Genomic DNA, 17,144 nt, shown 5'->3' with positions numbered 1-17,144 from the left:
CCTGCCCATCGAAGGTGGCAGGGGTGGCAGGGGCAAGGCAGCCTAAGCGGGCAGGGGGGGGTGAGTGGGGAGCAGGGCGTGGCAGTAGCAATGGGCTGAGGTGGCCTGAGTGGTCGGGGGGTGGCAGAGTGCCGGGGTGTCCAGGTTTATTCTTAGAAAAAGTTGGGGGCGTATGGAATCCCCATTGGTGCCTGAAGTTGAATAAAGGAGCGGCAGAAACACATGGCTGCCTGGTCTCTGCGCAACTGGAAAGGTTTGGCCAATGAGAGAGGTGTGGGCAATGGGGTCAGCGGAACGAACTTTCCTTAGCGCCACTGAGCACCTGGTGCACTGAAGCACAAGCCAGGATGGGCTCCTTGCCTGGGCAGACAGGTAGGGAATTGAAGGGGGTGGGCAGTCGGGGTGAAGCATCCGCCACAAAAAATATGGCCAAGAAACAATTTTTTGCATAAAGGGTGTGTATGTTATTTTGTTATTGTTTTTATTATGTGTTTCATGTCTTTTGTTTTGCATTTTTTGTTGTGAACCGCCCCGCAATCTACGGATGAAGGGCAGTATACAAATTTAATAAATAATAAAAAATAAAATTATAATAAATCAACTCTTGTCAAGGCAAGCACCCTGAATTCCCTTCCTATGCCTTTCTTTCTTTCTTTCTTTCTTTCTTTCTTTCTTTCTTTCTTTCTTTCTTTCTTTCTTTCTTTCTTTCTTTCTTTCTTTCTTTCTTTCTTTCTTTCTTCTCTTCTCTTCTCTTCTCTTCTCTTCTCTTCTCTTCTCTTCTCTTCTCTTCTCTTCTCTTCTCTTCCTCTCTTTCTTTCTTCTCAGCCCCCCTCCCACTCCGCTATTTATAGAACAAAACCCGCAATCAAAGAATTTTTAAAACCTGTTAATTGTTTCCATCCAACACTCTCCCCTGGAATAATAACTCTGGCCATCGCCCTGGTGGCCTGAGGCGTTTTCTTTGGCCCGGCCAACCAGGGCACCTTCCAAGACGGGGCTGAGCCTCCCCAACACGTCAAGGAAAGTTCCATTCCGCCTTGACGGGAGCCCCCCATAACAAGGCGCGGATGAAAGGGAGGAAGAGGAGCCCCCCACCTTCCCGCCTTCTCTCCCCCCTCCAAATGTGAACGGCTGAAGGAGTGAGTCAGACTTTCCTCCCATAAAAAGGTTCCCGGCCACACATGACACGAACCGGCAAGCTAATTGTACCTCGAGGACTGCCGGGTCAAGCTCGCCTTGTTAACCTTGTCAAAATGACGGGGGCAGGGGGAGCTGGCTACTGTGCAGGGGGCTCAGGGAGAAAGAGGCAAGGGGGCGGAGGAGTCCCACCCGCTGCTTGATTTCCCTCATTCCATTTTTAGAATCGGAGAGGAGGAGGCGGAGGCAACAAACATAGAATTGTAGAGTTCTACCCCGGGGGTCATTCGGTCTAACCCTCTTCAATTCAGGAATCTCATCTCAAGCACCCAACCTCTGCTTAAAAACCTCCCAGGAAGGTAAAGGTAAAGGGACCCCTGACCATTAGGTCTAGTCGCAGACGACTCTGGGGTTGCGGCACTCATCTCCCTTTACTGGCCGAGGGAGCCGGCGTACAGCTTCCCGGTCATGTGGCCAGCATGACTAAGCCACTTCTGGCAAACCAGAACAGCTCACGGAAATGCCGTTTACCTTCCCTCCGGAGCGGTACCTATTTATCTACTTGCACTTTGATGTGCTTTCGAACTGCTAGGTTGGCAGGAGCAGGGCCCGAACAATGGGAGCTCACTCCGTCGCAGGGATTCAAACCACCGACCTTCTGATCGGCAAGTCCTAGGCCCAGTAGTTTAACCCACAGCGCCACCCGTGTCCCAGGAAGGAGAGTCCACCAAATTCCAGGGGAGTCTAGATGATCCCGGGGGATCTCCTGCAACACTGCAATTCTGGGATTCTTTTAGCCCTGATTTTTGCCTGTCATGGGGTCGGACTGCATGACCCTTGGATCCAGAAACATAGCACAAGGGAAGCCCCCCATATCAATCCTTTGGGTGAGTTGCTTTGAGCAGAAACAGATTTAGGGGAGCGCAGCAGGTTCGGTCGCACTTGGAGCTGAGTCTCAGGGATGCCTCAGGGGAAGGCCAGAATGATGTTTTTGACTGGAGTGCAAGAGGCAGGGCGCATGTGCCGAATTTGGGCATTGCAGAGGGGACGCCGCTGGAATTTGAGACCCCAAGGTCCATCTCTGCTTTGAGACTGTTCATTTGCCCACGAATGAAATAATGAATAATCCTAAAAACATAGGAAGGAGAGCCGGCAGGTCTAAGTCCCTTGCCGGGACCCGGCAATGTAGTGGGAGATTGAATGAGGAAGGGGAGAAAGGCCTGCTTCTCAGAGGAAAAGGTTGGATATCAATGCAATAAAGAAATAATAAGTACTGTAAATAAATAATGTGGAGATTAAGAGTTAGAGAAATGCTGGTCAAGCAGGGAAAAAAAACTTCCATGTGGGGGTAAACTGCTGTAAAAAGGCTCTCTCTGCATTTGTTAGGCAGGACTTAGGCCCAAAGGAGTATAAACTGCTAAATTTATTTTTTTTAAAAAAAGTGCCAGGCACCATCTGGTGAGACGTTCTCTTGTGCAAAGCCCATTGAAATGAGATGTAGGCAAGAAGGCTAACCCACGGACCCTTAAATACCAAATTACAAAGGCCCGACGCTACGAGTACAATGGTACCTCGGTTTACGAACACCTCGGTTTACGAATTTTTGGTTTACGAACACTCCTAACCCGGAAGTTAGTAAACCAAGGTGCCGGAGGCCTACTGAGTGTTCGATGCCTTTGGGGAGGCCGGGCCTTCGCTCCGATGGCTCCTGGAGGCCCGGAGCGAAGGCCCGGCCTCCCCGAAGGCATCGGAGCCGGGACTTCATTCCGATGCCTCCCAGAGGCCGGGGAGCGCTTCCGCGACAGGGTTGCAGCCACGGGAGCGCTCCCCGGCCTCCACGAAGGCATCGGAGCAAAGCCCCAGCCTCCGCAATGGCATCGGAGCCGGGACTTCATTCCGATGCCTCCCAGAGGCCAGGGAGCACTTCCGCGACTGGGCTGCAGCCACGGGAGCGCTCCGTTAAATTGCTGCTTTAGGGTGTTTTTTCATCTTCTAGAACGGATTAATCCACTTTCCATTATTGCTTCGGTTTATGAACACTTCGGTTTATGAACAGACTTCCGGAACCAATTGTGTTCATAAACCGAGGTACCACTGTATATTTATTCAAGGGGTTTATACGCTCCGCTCTTCGAGGAAATCCTTCAGCAAGCATCTTGCAAGATTTTAAAATACAATTCCATATCGTGAAACCTTTCTAAAACTATCGGCAGCAGCTGTAAACAAGGACAGCACGAAAACCACCGTGTCGGCAGATCCCAGGTAAAGGCCCTCATTCATTTCCCCGGCACCTGTCCAAAAAGTTTTGCGCCCACGAAGGGCGGCAGAGACATCAAATGCACTTTGATATTGTGGACCGAAAGTTTCTGGAATGGGCTTGGATTCCTTCTGCAAAATGCTGACAGTCTGGGTGGGGGAACCAACACGATAATGGCTGGGTGGTCATCAATCACGGATGATTCAGTTGTGACTCCTGCCTTGCAGAGGTTTGGACTGGGTGACCCTTGGAGTCCCTTCCACCTCTACCATTCTAAAATTCTAGGACTGTCTGGCCAGGGTAGGCTGAGCACTTTGCAGAAAAATAGGGTTTGGTGTGGTAGAGGGGGAAGGAGTTGCTCAATGGGGGATGCTGTGGTTCTCTCCCGCTTGGACTACTGCAATGCGCTCTATGTGGGGCTACTTTTGAAGGCGACCCGGAAACTACAACTAATCCAGAATGCGGCAGCTAGACTGGAAACGGCTGCCAAGACCACATAACACCGATCTTGAAAGACCTCCATTGGCTCCCAGTACATTTCCGAGCACAATTCAAAGTGTTGGTGCTGACCTTGAAAGCCCTAAAAGGCCTCAGTCCAATATACCTGAAGGAGCGTCTCCACCCCCATTGCCCAGCCCAGACACTGAGGTCCAGCACCGAGGGCCTTCTGGCAGTCCCCTCCCTGCGAGAAGTGAGGTTACAGGGAACCAGGCAGAGGCATAGCTGTCAACTTTTGGATTTGAAAATAAGGGATCAGCAGCCTCGCGTGTCCCGGGGACAGTCTACACAGTATATCTAACAATCCATGATAGCAGCGGGGAACGGCGCTGGAATAAGGGAATTTCCAGCAAAAAAAGAGGGAAGGTTGACGACTGTGGCTTGGAATAAGCGAGTTGCCTGCAAAAAAGGGAGGGTTGACAGCTATGGGCAAGGGGCCTTCTCGGTGGTGGTGGAGCATCTCCACCCATCATTCATCCCGGACACTGAGGTCCAGCTCCGAGGGCCTTCTGGCTGTTCCCTCCCTACGAGAAGTGAGGTTACAGGAAACTAGGCAGAGGGCTTTCTCGGTGGTGGCACCCACCCTGTGGAACAATTCAAAGTGTTGGTGCTGACCTTTAAAGCCCTAAACGGCCTCGGTCCAGTATACCTGAAGGAGCGTCTCCTCCCCCATCGTTCTGCCCGGACACTGAGGTCCAGCGCCGAGGGCCTTCTGGCGGTTCCCTCACTACGAGAAGCCAAGTTACAGGGAACCAGGCAGAGGGCCTTCTCAGTAGTGGCGCCCACCCTGTGGAATGCCCTCCCACCAGAGGTCAAAGAGAATAACAATTACCAGACCTTTAGAAGGCATCTTAAGGCAGCCCTGTTTAGGGAAGCTTTTAATATTTGATGGAATTCTGTATTTTAATGTTTTGTTGGAAGCCGCCCAGAGTGGCTGGGGGAACCCGGCCAGATGGGCGGAGTATAAATAATAAATTATTATTATTATTATTATTATTATTATTATTATTATTATTAACAACTACCCGACTTTTAGAAGACATCTGAAGGTAGTCCTGTTTAGGGACGTTTTTTAAATGTTTGATGTTTTATTCTGTTTTTAGTGTTCTGTTGGGAGCTGCCCAGAGTGGCTGGGGAAACCCAGCCAGACGGGCGGGGTATAAATAATAAAATTATTATTATTATTATTATTATTATTATTATTATTATTATTATTATGATGCTGGGATGATCCTGTGCATTGCAAGAACAGTTCCAACCCTTCCACCTGTGCACAGTTGTGCCACAACTGGAGAGCAATATTTGCACCATCGCCCTGGCATTGCCTCCATAAACCTAGAGCAACGGTTCCCAAAGTGGATGGTCCCCTCCTTGGGGCAGGGGGAATTTCCTAGTTGGGTGCAAAGAGGGTTAGGTTCGGAGGTGGCTGGAGATGGCACTTTGAAGAGCTGGTATGCCTAGCTCAAGTTCATCCATTTTGTCCAATTAATTAAACTAAATAGTTTCAAACTGGATTTTGAATACACGTGCAATAAATTGTGGCTGCTTTGAATTTCACCATGTTGTTATTTTCCTTAGTGGGTCGTGCAAACTGCTGCTCTGAATAATATAGGGGAGGGTGCTCTGGGGATGAGCTTATGGGACCAGGGGGTTGGGGTTGGGGGGGTCTGAACATTTCTTGGGAACTACTGACCAGGGGTGTCACAGGGGGAGCAGGGGGTGTGGTCTTCCCGGGGTGTGTGTGTGAAAAATCCACTCAGGTGGATCGGCGTGGCAGTGCTCGCCCCCCCGGTGTGTGGCTTTTCGTGATTGTTGTCATGAAAATCCACCCGCTGATTACGCAAAAAACCCCAGCGATCAGTCTGGCACTCCCCATCGGGCGGTTTTATGCGATCGGTGGTCAGATTTCCAACCATCCCTAGAAAAAGCGCAACAATTTTGGGGTAAGGTAAAGGTAAAGGGACCCCTGACCATTAGGTCCAGTCGTGACCGACTCTGGGGTTGCGCGCTCATCTCGCATTATTGGCTGAGGGAGCCGGCGTATAGCTTCCAGGTCATGTGGCCAGCATGACAAAGCTGCTTCTGGAGAACCAGAGCAGCACATGGAAACGTCGTTTACCTTCCCGCTGTAGCGGTTCCTATTTATCTACTTGCATTTTGACATGCTTTCGAACTGCTAGGTTGGCAGGAGCTGGGACCAAGCAACAGGAGCTCACCCCGTCACAGGGATTCGAACCGCCGACCTTCTGATCAGCAAGCCCTAGGCTCAGTGGTTTAACCACAGCGCCACTTAAAAAAGCTCAACAACTCTGGGCAACATTCCCAAAAATTGCAATGTGGGGTGTGTGTGGTATGACCCAAAAAATATTTGCACCGGGTACCACCTGACCTTGCTACGCCTCTGCCATTGACCTAGAAGCCAAGGCACCTTCTCTTCCCCAAAACATGACCTGAGATCCAAAGTGTGTTTGCACGTGTGTGAACATACCAGGGAGAAAGGCTCGCCTCTTTCAGATAGCAGCTGCCGTGACCTGAATTTGTGTTTTCTGCCGTTGAGACGGTGCGCGGGCTTAAAGAAAACCAGGTGTCCCCTGCAGGTTTTTAAAGCATGATTTATACGAGAGTTGTGGGTTACAGCCGAGTGCGATATTGTTTCCAGGTTCTTAGGCATGGCTCGTAACTTTTTACTGCCAGTACCTTCCAGGTATTGTTCTGCCTTTCCTTTCAAGCGGCGGAGCCATTACATGGAAAGTAATCCAGGTCTGGGCCATTTGCCTTCCCCTCCAACCTTTGACCCAAGTGCCCCACCTTGGCGGAGGTGAGGGGCATCAAGGAACCTCGGTGCCGCTGGCAGAGAAGACACACTGGGGGCTGCAGGCCCAAGATAGCAGAAATTGCTTGATTCCATAGAATCATAGACTTGTGGAGCTTGGAGGGATTTGCCAAGGGTCACCTAGCCCAATGCCCTAACAGTGCAGGATTCGCAGCAAAAGAAACCTTGATGAAAAATCCAATCCCCAGTGAAGGAAAGTCCATCACTTTCCCCAGGAATCCTGCATCTTCTTTCCTGACTTGGGACGAGGGAGAAATTTGTTCAGGTCACATTCTTAAGGTGAGCCTGCCTAATTCATAAAGTGGTACCTCAGTTTTTGAGCATATCAGAAACTGAACGTTTTGGTTTTCGAATGCCGAAAACCCAGAAGTAATTGCTTCCGTTTTCGAACGCACCTCAGAAGTTGAACGGCTTCTGCTGCATGTTTCTCAATTTTTCCAATTGAACCTGCAGCCAGCCCTTTGTGACTCAGTTTTTGAATGGTTACATTTATGAGAACCAAGGTACCGCTGCATTTTGCTTGAAATGCAGAGAGAGAATTTAGCAGTGCTGTTCTCTGACCAAAACAAAAAATGCAAACGAACCAACCCCTATTGGGAGATGGTGCGCAAAATGTGTGTGTGTTTCTGAAATTAATGTACAGTGTTGCAGTCTATTAAGAGCAATTGCTTGCAAAAGTGCAAATAATAAGAGTAATTGTATTTTGACTTGAAGACCTAAGGCTAAAGAAGGACCATTGCACCGTTAAATGATGGAACTCCCTACCTCAGGAAGCAGCGATGGTCACCAGCCTGGATGGCATTAAAAGAGGATTCGACAAATTTATGGAGGAGGAGATGGCTCTGCTCTGGAGGCAACAATGCTTATAGATATCTGTTGCTGGGAACCACAGGAGGGAGAGATGCTCTTGTGCTTGAATTCTGCTTGTGGGTTTGCAAGAAGCATCTGGCTGGCCACTGTGAGAAGAGGGTCCTGGCCCAGATGGGCCCTTTTCATGTGCTCTTCTGGCATAGGAAAAAGTGCGACTCTACCTTTAAAGGCATGTTACATATCTAGGTGAGGAGATGTGTCTCAAGCAGGTGGCAGGTCTGGAAGCAGAGTGAAAATGTAGCCAAAGGGAGAGAAGACCTTTAGCTCTTTAATAAAACGATTATAACTTGAATCTGTTGGTTTGGGTTCTATGCTCTGTAGCATCATAAAACCCAGCTTGCTCCATCTTCCATGTGACAGCCGTTTAGATATTTGAAGATGGCTCTCATATCTTTAGCCCGGAGAAGAGAAGGTTAAGGGGTGATATGATAGCCATGTTCAAATATATTAAAGGATGCCATATAGAGGAGGGTGAAAGGTTGTTTTCTGCTGCTCCAGAGAAGCGGACATGGAGCAATGGATTCAAACTACAAGAAAGAAGATTCCACCTAAACATTAGGAAGAACTTCCTGACAGTAAGAGCTGTCCGGCAGTGGAATTTGCTACCAAGGAGTGTGGTGGAGTCTCCTTCTTTGGAGATCTTTAAGCAGAGGCTTGACAGCCATATGTCAAGAATGCTTTGATGGTGTTTCCTGCTTGGCAGGGGGTTGGACTGGATGGCCCTTGGGGTCTCTTCCAACTCTATGATTCTATCTTTTCTCAGTCTCTTCTTTTCTAGGCTAAACACACCCAACTCCCTCAACCATTTCTCATCAGGCTTGTTTTGCAGACCCTCTTCCATTTTGGCTGCCCTCCTCCGCACACCTCCCAGCTTGTCAATCTCCTTCTTAAATTGTTTGACTTCTCTGACCTTCTCAACATTTAAACAGAGGACATCACAAGTGTGTAGCACACACCTGAGCCACACCCAAAGCTGGCGACCTTTCTCCTGCCAAGCCCCTTGCTTTCTCTAGCCTGCCACCACAGAAATGCCACAGGGCATCAGACGTGAGCAGAAGCTCAAGCTTGGGGCAAAGACTCCCTCCACCCCACCCCCACCCCCGGAAACCCTTCTCAACAGGGACTGCCGCAGTGACGGGAACAAATGTTGCTTGTTTTGCCCCTGACCTGCCATAAAGCCCAACATGGAAATAATGAAGGCATCCTGCAAATTAGTCACTCGAAATCACTCGAGCCATAAAATATTACGATCCCAAGAATGGGGAGGGAAGAGCTGGAGGGGAGAGGAATGGGAGAAAGCTAGAAAAATCCTCCTCCGTAGACAAATGGCTTTTCTGCTTGTATTAATGAGGGTCACGCAAGGGCAGAGAAACAATGTAAAAAAGAGAGAGAGCAAGCAAATGGAAAAGGGAAACGGGGGGGGGGGGGGCGAGAATGGATGGGAATACAGGCAAGAGCAGAAAGGTGTAGCAAAGCTGGACCCTGAGCGAGGAAGCAAGCAAGCAAGGCTTCTCCATAACGCAGAAAATTTTACAAAATAATTATTATTATTATTATTATTATTATTATTATTATTATTATTAAGATAGGGTTGTCCCAGACATACACAACCTGCGTCAGAAGTCTCGATTTTGCCAAATTAACTTCAATGTATTTTAAGATTTGTCACGCACAAAAAGCTCAACAACTTTGCCCCCCGAAAAGGCTCAACCATGTTTGTGTCCGGATTTTAACTTGTGTAAGTTTGACAACCCTATAGAGGCAGCACGACAGAAGTTTATAAACTGATGCACTGCATAGAGAAAGCAGATGGAGAATAGTTTTTCATTCTCCGTTGTAACGCTAGAACTCACAGGAGCAGACCTATTACGAAGGTAATGTAGCTTAATCTTCAGTGCTCCAAATCCCGGAGGGGCCCCAGATGCAATTTAGTTCACATTGCTTTATTTTTGGGGGGTCTAGTAGACCCAGTTTGAGTTGGACAGCGCACATTGATTTTTTGGGGTATGTATTTCAACAATCCCAAAGTTTGAGAGTCAGTAGCCCAGGTGTTGTAAACGTAATGGGGAAACCCCACTGAAGAAGATAACAGGGACTCCCCACACCTCATTGCTGGTTGTGATGGGGCCCCCGTGACAGTTCAGGCTTCAGGGCCCCCAAAATGTAGGTCCTTCACTGAGAACTCATGGGCACCCCATGAAGCTGAATGTTGGAAGATTCAGGACAGATAAAAGAAATATCTTTAAAAAAAATATTATTAAATTTCAAGAAAAAAAGTAAAATTTCCACATAAACACTCCAACACACATAATTTTGCTTTCCATTTTGTTGACTTTCCACCCCATTTCCCACAGTGATTTTGTTTTCTCTCCCTTCTATCATGTCACAGCAATATTACAGTAAGTCCTCATTCTTTCTGTTGCTCATACTTCAAATCCTGCTCGTGAATTCATCAAATTAGAATATTTCTTTAAATAGTCTGAAAAAAGGCTTCCCCCTTTCCTCAAAACTGTCAAATAGAAAGGGCTTTTTCATGCAGCTAAACTGAGGAACTCTCTCCCTCAGGAGGCAATGATGGCTCCGAAAGAGGATTCTCGCATGTTGCCTCTCCCTTGCCTTTTCACAACCATTATGTCAATGACACACTGCAGAATTAACTGACAAGAAACAGGCCCATCCAAAGAACCACATTCTGCATTGCAGGTCCCATGTGCAATTGCTACATCTCCAGCACCTCCTGTTGGAAACCCTGGAGGGTCCTTGCTGCCTGTCAGTGTGGGCAATATTGAGCTAGATGGACCCCAATGGTTTGGTGCAGTATAAGGCAGCTTCCTCTGTTCTTGTGCACAAAGATTTGTCTGCAAATATCTTTCCTTGGCCCAGATGCTCTCTTGGTTCTCCAACCCCAGCCCCATGTTTTCTGGGTCATGCGCATTGCGATGGTGCTGGAGAGGGTATGTTGGAGGTGCAGCTTTGCAGAGCCCCAGATGTGGGGAGTAATCCATTGGAGCAGTCAAATACAACATTCCTTATTACCCTAGAGTGGGCACAGGCAGGGGGACACCCAGTCAGGGGTAACTTTCTCTTCCGCTGGTCTGGAGCATCCTCCCCCTGCATGTGACCTGGGAGATGCGCCTGGCTCTGGCTGACTCCATAAAAGAGCCGAGTCACACAGCCATTCTCTCTCTCTTGCTCTGATCTCTCACTTGCTGCTCTCCTGCAGCCATCGTGTTCTCTTAATGTAATTTTGCTGTCTGCTGGCTCTCAGCCAGCAGCACACGAGCTCAATCTCCATGTGAAATGAACTCACAGATTGTTATGCAACTAGTAAATAAACCCTGCCTTTCAGGGATCAAATTGTGAACTGAAATGTGAGTAAACTTCTTGTTACTTACAAGGAAAGATGCTTGTGTCTTTATTCTTTTAAGAGGGATAAAAGAGAATACCAGGAATGATCCATCTGGGCAAACCAGATTGGATTACTTAACTAAAGAGATTCAAATGAATCTGCAAACTAGCTTCCTGCTATATTGAGGGGAATCTGCTCTGCTACATCACACACTAGTGTGACTGAAGGAAGAAAGAATACTTAATAAATATTTCTTTTCCTACCATCCTTATCATTCCCACACCAGACACCTGCACCCCAGAAAGCCCATTATGCAGAAGTGGGACCCTTTGTCTGCACAATCTGGATTTCCATCAACCCCCCCCCAAAAAAAACCACCCAACCTTTCATGCTTTGAGAAATGCGCCAGCCATCTGCACATCGAGGAGCTACCAGGATTTTGGGTTTTTTCTGTTTTCCACCCAACGCAGGCCTCCATCAGGAGCTGAACGGTTTCAGGTGCTCGCCCCGTCCTTAATCCAAGATTTTCCTTTCCACATAAACAGCTGCTCTAACCTCTCCCTCATCCAGAACGAGAAAAGGCCGAACCTTTCCAAAAGGGTTCTGCAGTTTGTGCGCGACGCCGGCAAGCAGACGCCTTGCATTAGGCTGGAGGGGGCGTCCAAGACGCTGCGAGGGGATGAAAGCGGTGCTTCAACCAGCCTGGATGGGGAAAGGATTGGACGGGTGTCTGTGGATTCAGAAGGGAAGGAGAGACAGGCTTCTGCACTCCTCTGATTTCACACCTACGGTAGCTTCTTGACATTATAATCGGGACAGCAGGCACCCGGAATCTCCCTGCTTTTCTGAGAACCTCACAGGCTTCCCTTCCAGCGAGGAGAACGTCCGCGATGCACACATGGGATTCATTAGCCTAAAAATGCAGACAACCTGAGAAATGGTGCTTAGGTTTCAGGGTGTGCCACCCCTCCTTGGCCCTGAAGGGTTGATCTTAAAGGGTATAAATATGTGACAGGAGGTTCCTCTCGGCCTTGGCACACCTGCCAGCTTTCTGACTCTGAACTACAGGCGCCTGGTATGAAGGCTGACACCCCCCCCCCCCGAAAGCAGGTTGTCCAACTTTCCCCTACCAGATGCTTGAGGTTTCTTAAATAACGGCATTTGCAATGGAGCTAAAGTTGCCCCCCCCCCCCGCCCCAGGAGCCGAGCTTACTGCAAAAACATTTCCCTATTTGAAAGCCCATTTCAAAGCCCATCAAAGTAAGTCAGATGTTGTACACTGGACAGGATTCGCCACTCCTGCCGAGAGCGATGTTGGCTCACTTTCATAGAAGTAGAAGAAGAGCCTGCTGGATCAGGCCCAGGGCCCATCCAGTCCAGCATCCTGTTCTCACAGGGGCCAAGCAGATGCCTGTGGGAAACTTGCAAGTGGGATTCAAGCACAAGAGCATCTCTTCCCTCCTGCGGTATCCAGAAACTGGGATTCAGAAGCATTTCTACCTCTGAATCTGGAGAGAAGGGCAGAGCCATCAGAGCGAGCAGCCATCAATAGGCCTCTCCTCCTCCATGAATTTGTCTAATCCTCTTTTAAAGTCGTCCATGTTGGTGGCCATTGTTTAAACTATGCACTGTGTGAAGAAGTCCTTTCTTTTATCTGTCCTGAACAACAACAACGGGATTTAAGTAGTGTTTGGGTGGCCATTCTGAAATGCTGCATTACTATTATTAAAAAGGTAAAGGTAAAGGGGCCCCTGACCATCAGGTCCAGTCGTGTCCGACTCTGGGGTTGCAGCGCTCATCTCGCTCTATAGGCCGAGGGAGCCAGCGTTTGTCCGCAGACAGCTTCCGGGTCATGTGGCCAGCATGACAAAGCTGCTTCTGGCGAACCAGAGCAGCGTACGGAAACGCCGTTTACCTTCCCGCCAGAGCGGTCCCTATTTATCTACTTGCACTTTGATGTGCTTTCAAACTGCTAGGTGGGCAGGAGCTGAGACCGAGCAACGGGAGCTCACCCCGTTGCAGGGATTCCAACCGCCGACCTTCTGATCAGCAAGCCCTAGACTCTGTGGTTTAACCCACAGCGCCACCTGGGTCCCTATTACTATTATTAGTAATTATTATTTTTATTATTTGTACTCTGCCCTTGTGACTGGGTTGCCCCAGCCACTCTGGGGCTGTATTATTATTTACTACTACCACTACTATTAATACTATTATTATGCCACATCTGCTCTTCATCATACAGTGGTACCTCGGTTTACAAACGCAATTGGTTCCGGAAGTCTGTACTTAACGTGAAGCAAACTTTCCCATTGAACGTAATGGAAAGTGGATTAATCTGTTCCAGACGGGTCCACGGAGTACTCAACCTGAAGCGTACTTAACCCGAGGTATAAGTGTAATTGGTTCCGGAAGCCCGTACTTAACCTGAAGTGAACGTTCCCATTGAAAGTAATGGAAAGTGGATGGATCCGTTCCAGACAGGTCCGTGGAGTACTTAAACTGAAAATACTCAAACCGAGGCGTACTTAATGCCTTTTCTGCTCTTCACAACACAGGAGGGATACAATATTAAAATCAGTTGAAACAATTTGCACACAAAAGAATAGGTTGGGTCTTGTTACCAGAGGCGTCCAAAGTCAACAGGGTGAAGAGGTTGGGGTAAGGCTGGATGACCCTCAAGGGCCCCTTCCCTTGCTCTGCAACACAGCAATTCAATGCTTCCATGCCCTGCGCGTGAACTTTCCGGGGGCCCCTCGCTGGCCGCGCTTGCAAACCCGCTGCTGGACGGAGCGAAACTTTGGACTGATTCAGCGAGGCAATTCTTTACGATCTCATGTTCCAAAGGATGACAGAATTGTTTAGAATAGTTTCTGTCTGAAGGGAGCCCGGTCCGCTCCCTCGATTAAGTAACGCTCTCTGCCCGCCAGGAGAGGGTTAAGCGCTCTCATCATCCGCAAAGCGAAAACCCAGATTTCTCGCCACCTATCATTCCTGCTCCGTAGAATCATTTATGGTTTCTCTTTTACAAAGTTGGCCAAAGGAAGCTCTGGAAAGATCGCTCCCGTTCTTTTCTTTTTTTTGCCGCAGCAAGGCTGATTCAAGAAGGCCAAGAGGCTGACCACAACCCCGAGCCAGCCAAGGCACTAAAAATTCCAGTAAATGTTTTTTTCTTCTTCTTCTAGTATGAAACCAAGAGCTCATAAGCAAATGGACCTTCCCTGGAGATGCACTAACCTTCTCTTTACCTGCAGAGGCTCCACTGAACTCAGACTGCCCCCTTCGCTTCCTTGGGAGGCAAAGTTTGCTTTTCCAAATGTGCTAGACTGCTCTGGAGGGCTGCAGCCCCACGAGGGCTTTTTAAATGCAGACCTGTGGTGGAAGGTCATGGCTTGCATGCCATGGCGTTGGGCTGGTCTTCTCTGAATCCCAGTTGCTAAAACCCTCAGGAGCGGAGAAGGCTCTCGTGCCTCAGGTTCTGCTTTTGGTTCCCCATAATAGGCACCCGGGTTGTCCACGGTGGGAAGAGGATGCTGGACTAGATGGGCCCCTGGCCTGATCCAGCAGGCTGTCCCTCTCTTCTGGTGCTTCTTGAGCCTTTGCATCTTTAGCAGGTTTGGGGGTCAAAGTATGGATTCTGTACACAGGGCATCTTGCAGTGAGAAATCCACCTGCACAATCGAAATGAATGGGAACCTGCTGGAGACCATGGAACCATGGAATGATGAGGTTAGCAAGTAGCCAGATGGTGATGGTTACTACTATTTATTAGAGTGGAACGGATCCACTTGGAAGGTGGTGGGCTCTGTGGGGTGTGATACATAAGTAGCAGTCAAGTACAACATTCCTCGTTTTCCTAGAGTGGACATGCGAGGGAATGTTTGGTCCAGTCAGTTGAAAACTTTCTGTTTCCTCCTGGACTGGGACATACTTCATTTGCATGTGACTAGAGGTGCGTGTGACCTTACCTGTCCAGGTAACAAAAAGACGAGTCACGCAGCATACTCTCTCTCTTTGACTTCTTCCATCGCTGGAGCAGCAGCTTTTAGCTAGAAATGCTCTGTTGGATTCCAGCCAACAGGGGCCATTTAGACTATCTCCATATGGGATAGATCCAGGTGGGTAGTTGTGTTGGTCTGACACAGTCAAAATAAATAAATAAAATTGTCCAGTAGCACCTTTTAAAAAATGGGTAAAGGACCCCTGACAGTTAAATCCAGTCGCGAACGACTCTGGGGTAGTGGTGCTCATCTCACTGTACTGGCCGAGGGAGCCGACGTTTGTCCGCAGACAGTTTTTCCAGGTCATGTGGCCAGCAGGACTAAGCCGCTTCTGGCGAAACCAGAGCAGCGCATGGAAATTTACAGAATATTATTAGCCAGAATAGTATCAAAACACATCAAATTTACGGAATAGTATTATTACCCATTGGAGGCGGTGATCCTGTGGGAATTGCAGCTGACGAAGGGGTCACTGCGCTTGCAGACTTCCTATTTATTTGCTTTTATTTATTAGCATTTCTAAACATCTAAATTATGTGTTAGGATCGCCATACACCTGGAATTTCCCAGACCTAGCCAGGATTCAGCTGTCGGAAACTGAGTCCGAGTGGAAATCACTGGAACGTCCGGGAATCTGGCAATTCGAAGACAAATGCTAACACATAAGCTTCATTACAAAAGTTTTGTGCATTGTGTTTATGTGCTGGTTACTTTGGGCAAGCTGGAGTGTATATGCACACAGAACATTATATATAATACTAGCTGGCCCAGCCACGCGTTGCTGTGGCTCATCCTGTGACTCCCCCCCACTCTGTCCCGACCCATGACCTATTCTGCCCCCTCCCCCCCAGCCCTGGTTCATCCCTGTGACTGTCCCCAACCTGTCCGGACCCATGAGGCACCGCTCCCCCTCCTCCCCCATCCCCGTCACATCCCTGTGACTGGACCTAGCCCCCTCCCTGTACCCCTCCCTGTATCCCTTGGCTCATCCCTGTGACTCCCCCCCCCTGCCCACTCCCCCGGCGCATCCCTGCGATTTCCCCAGTGGCATATCCCGGCCTGTATGTCAGGTATTCGTTGCTGTGGCTTAGTCTGTTAAATGGGCCCTCAGAGTCCCCCCTCAGACTCCTCCCCCCACCCCAGCTCAACCCTGTGATTGGCCCCACACTGTCCCGACCCATGACCTTTCCCGTCCCGTCCCCCACCCAGGGGAGCCCCCACCTCTATTCGGCCTAGTCTGTAAAGCCAAGCCAAGCTGCAGTGGAGAGGAAAGCTTTCCTACCTGCAGTACTAGTGTAGCTGCCGCTAGAGGCCGCTGTTGTGCAAGGTTTCCCGATTCTGGCTTCTATTTCCCAGCATGCACTTTAGGGTGAGTTGTGAGTTCTTGAACACGGGGTTTTTGGGGTTTTCCATGGCCCAGGTGTGACATTTGTCTTAGGAAACTTTATAAGATCCTTCAGACATTCGCATGGGACGTTGTGTCCGAATTTGAACACAATCGGTCAAGCGGTTTCGGAGAAAAGTGGAGACCCACCCACATGCCCCCTTTACACACACACACACACACATAAAAATGAGATAAGAATCCAGTGCCTCTATTCTCAGACCATCTATGCATTTTTGTACAAAGTGTGGTTGAAGAACTGCATTGCAAAATTCAGAAAAAGGCAAATTGCAAAAGATGGCTGTATTCTGGTGGTTGTATTGCTTCAAAAAGTGCAAATTAGTTTCTCGTTAGAATGGAAATAGGATCGAATTTCTTCTCCATCGCCAGAAGTCTTGGAGTAGCTGAATACCACACGTCACACTTTCTTTCTGAGTGTACCTGAACCATTTAAGTACATCTCTGAAGAAGCAGCATTCAAGCGTCTTGAGATGTCCTACAGTTGTCCCTGCCTTGGCTCTTCAAGGAGATATAATTCCAGTAGCTGCTGCAGCAGCAGCACTTTCTGAAGTGGTGAAAAGGGGATTTAAAGGTGCCTTGATTGCTGTAGAGGGAGCCCTTCCATTGCAGATAAAGAGCGAGGCGTGGACGGCAGTCAAGGTGATCCAAATTGTAGTATTGCAATGGGCTAAAAGATTTTGGATAGAACATTCAGTTACAATCTTGGGAAAGGTTATGGAAGGAGGGTATCAATTTTACCGCATGCAGTGCACTAAAAGAAAATGTTATGAAAACGATGTATAATTGTATCTAAC

This window comes from Zootoca vivipara, chromosome 9 (genome assembly GCF_963506605.1).
Source record: "Zootoca vivipara chromosome 9, rZooViv1.1, whole genome shotgun sequence".
Taxonomy (NCBI): Eukaryota; Metazoa; Chordata; class Lepidosauria; order Squamata; family Lacertidae; genus Zootoca; species Zootoca vivipara.
Note: the sequence above shows the minus strand (reverse complement) of the source record.